We start from the raw sequence: 3,867 nt of genomic DNA, 5'->3' as shown, positions 1-3,867 counted from the left end.
CCCGCCCCCTCAGCGCTAGACTCGACCGTCGCGTCCGGCTCCAAGCGCGTAATTATAGGGGCAGCAGCCAGGCTGGCCGTAAAAGGGGGTGGATGAGATTGCAAGGGTGCTAGAGTCGAGTGGAAGGGGGGAGTGGGGGCCGGGATGGAGTTACAGCCTTGGACGCCCCGTCGTCTAGTCTCTCCCCCCAGGACACGCAGACAGGCAGGCCCACGTGTGGGCCCCACGCTGACACGCCGTGAGTGCTCTGTCCGGGTGGGAAGCGAGACAGATCTGGCCCCATGACTGTGACTGAGGCGTAAACAAGACTCCCTCTCCCCACTTCCCCCCAGATACAGGGAGAGGAGACTCACGATGGAGTTGGTTTTGAGCAACAGGGGTGGAAGACACTAGACACCAAGAGAGACACTGATATGGGACCACACACAGATAGGGTACACATCACACACCAGCACTTAAACACAATCTGCATGTATATATATGATATATGTGTATATGTATATATACATACAATTCCTTTCTGCGGAGCATTTATTAAGCACCTACTGTGTGCCAGTCACTGTGTTATTTGCCAGTGAGAGTGATATGACAGACAAAAGTAGAAGTCCCTGTTCTGCAATAACTTTCTTTGTACAGAAAGAACTCTGTGCTTTATATTTATGTTTTTATGTTATGTGTTTACCAGGGGTGGGGAACCTGCAGTCTTGAGGCCACATGTGGTCTTCTATGTCCTTGGGTTCACCCTTTTGACTGAATCCAAGTTTTACAGAACAATTCCTTTCATTAAGGGGTTTTATTCTGTGAAGTTTGGATTCAGTCAAAGGGCCTCACTTGAGGACCTAGAGGGCCACATGTGGCCTTGAGGCTGCAGGTTTCCCAACCCTGGTTATATAGGGTATCCCAAAGTTTTAGTGCCCTTTTAGGTTTTAGTACCTTAAAAGACTTTTGGGGCGTATTATATGTACATATTGCCTCCAACTAAAATGTGTGTATGTAGGTAATACTGGCAGACAGAAACAAAATTTTTTATATCCCCAGGGCCTGGCACCTAGGAGCTGCTTGTTGATTCGTTGACTGATAAGTATGATAGGATGAGGAATGTAACAAAGAGAAGAGAAATTTGGATAAAATGCTTTAAGAAAATGGGAGGACAGAGATAAAGCTTCAGTTTTCATTGGAGGGATCAAGGAAGGCTTCCTGTAGGACAGGCATCTTCATATTCTCATATATGTACATAAACATATAGAAACATATAGCACAAAGTCACATATATTCTCACATATGTGGTCAAACGCATTCATGTATTATACACACACTGATGAGCGTAGTCACTTTAGGGATATTGGTACTAGAGGTGTGCTGGAGCCAATGGAAACTGATTGTTAAATTTTCAGTGTGAACTGTTATACCTCAGAAATCAACAAATGCTTCAAATCAGAGCTTAATTTTTTGTTTTATTGTCTAGTCTTAATAAATGATAGAGAAATTGTTAATAATGCAGGTTAAACAGAAAAGTATATCATTCCTGCTTTTTTTCAGAGCTGATTGTTAAATATTTACCAGCATGCCCCTGATTAACCCACACTATCACACAAAAGCACGTGCTCATACACATAATCTCATATATCTGATTTCTGCCATTTGAGCAATGACACAACCTTTCAAACAAAGCCAACGTTGACAAACAGTGCAAACAGTCCAGGTGAGGGAATCTGGGAGGGGCAGTCAGCCAAGCAGAGTCCAGACTGGGGGTGTGGGGACAAGGGGGAATGAGAATGAACACCCAGCAGAGGTGTGAGCACGCAGGAAAAGTCACGTATGCCTTGTCACATCAACATCCACTGGAAATATACACACAAAAATATTCAAGGACCCCAGAAATTGTCTCACATGAAGATCTACACAGGGTTAGATCTCTCTCCTCTCTGTCTCTCTGTCTCTGTCTCTCTCTGTCTCTCTCTCTCTCTCTCTCTCTCTCTCTCTCTCTCACACACACACACACACACACACACACACACACAGAAGCAGTCCCTATCCCTATCTATGATCTCTCCCCGAAGGCCCCCCCTCATCTAAGCTGAGCAGAGAGTACCTGAGCAAAAAGAGTAACCCAAAAAGAGTCATGAGGTATTTATGGGGAGCTTCTGACAACCTTATTCCTTATATTGTCAATATCCCATGAGTTCTCCCTCTTGGGCTGTCACTGAAATGTCCTGCAGTCTTCTGGAACAACTCAAAACTCAAATAAACCACCACTACCCCTACCACACACCTTAGCCTTCTTCTGGGTCATGGCACCTGGACACCTTGACTAGCAGAGAGAATACTGAACCTTTGCCTGAGTTTTGTGACAGGGAAGTCATGTTCTCTTCCTCACATCCCCTCTTTCCTCCATCAAGGGAATAGCCCTCACCCCCATGGCAGGTGCCACATTTGTATCTGCCAGCGTTGGGAATTGTCTCTGTCTTTCCTTTTACTCTTGGCAACTAGGCAGCTCTATTTGTTCTGAAGTTGGCATTTCTGGGGTGCTCCTCTCACTTATCCAGACTTGAAATAAGATTATGCCCTTTATGTCCAGCTTCCTTGGCTTCTCAGTGTCTTGCTATTGAATCCCTACACCCCCAAACTCCCCTGTTGCCTGGGATTTTAGCTGTTTTTCCCAGATCCTGACACAGAACCCTGGATTGAACTTTTTTTTTTTTTTAGGGTTAGGCAATGGGGTTAAGTGATTTGCCTAGGGTCACACAGCTAGTAAGTGTCAAGTGTCTGAGGCCGGATTTGAACTCAGATCATCCTGTCTCCAAGGCCAGAGTATCCACTGCACCACCTAGCTGCCCCTGGATTGACTTTTGACTTGGCTCAGTGTAGTGGCTGGCTGGGACCAAAACAAGAAAAACCTCACTACCTATCCAGTCCTGAACTGGGGTTGTGTTGGGTTAGTCAAGAAATTGGCAAGAAGGAACAGCAGTATGGCATAGTAGTTAGAGAGCTAGCCTTACAATAAGAAAGACCTGGGTTTGAGTCCCACCTCTGACACATACTGGCCATATTATTCGTTCATTGTCGTTAGTTTTGTCTGACTCTCCGTGGAGGGTTTCATTAGCAAAGATAATGGAGTGATTGCCATTTCCTTCTCCAGATCATTTTACAGATGAGGCAACTGAGGCAAACAGGGCTAAGTAACTTGCCTAGGGTCACATAGCTAGTAAGTGTCTGAGACCAGATTTGAACTTACAAAGATAAGTTTTCCTGAGTTCAGGCCCAGTGCTCTATTCACTGCACCATGTAGCTGCTCCATGTCACACTAAGTAAGTTGATTAACTTCTCTGTGCCCACCTTCCTTCCCCCTTCCACGGCTCCAAGACTCTAAATTACAGAGCTGAGGCTGATTGGCATTGGTAGATGGAATTTCCTCTCTGAGAATTCTCTCTGTTCATGAAGTCACAGGTTCAGTTTTGGTTTTTGTATTTTTAAAGAAAGGAAAGAGTTAAAGAGGGTCTGGGATTGAGAGGGAGGGACCTGAGCAAGAACTGCCCATGGCTCCTTTGTTCTTGACCTGGAGTTCTTAGAAGTTGTGAGAGCTCCCTGTACAAAAAGCACTAGAGCATAGGTTTGAGTTAAAAATAGGATTAGAAGGGATTTCTCCCCTCTCTGAACTCTGAATCAACTTTCTTTGTACCACTCTTAGACACTTACCACGTTCTAGTTTGTTAGCCTTGTTATCAGTGCACAGGTCTTATCTTCCCAACTAGACTGTAAACTCCTCCAGAGCAGGGAGCAAGGACTGAGGTTTATTCATGTCTCCCCTCAGGGGGTGGTAGCCTTGGCCACTATGGGGAGGGGGGAAGGGGAGGAGGGAAAGAGAGG

This window comes from Vombatus ursinus, unplaced genomic scaffold (genome assembly GCF_900497805.2).
Source record: "Vombatus ursinus unplaced genomic scaffold, bare-nosed wombat genome assembly UNPS02014798.1, whole genome shotgun sequence".
NCBI lineage: Eukaryota > Metazoa > Chordata > Mammalia > Diprotodontia > Vombatidae > Vombatus > Vombatus ursinus.
Note: the sequence above shows the minus strand (reverse complement) of the source record.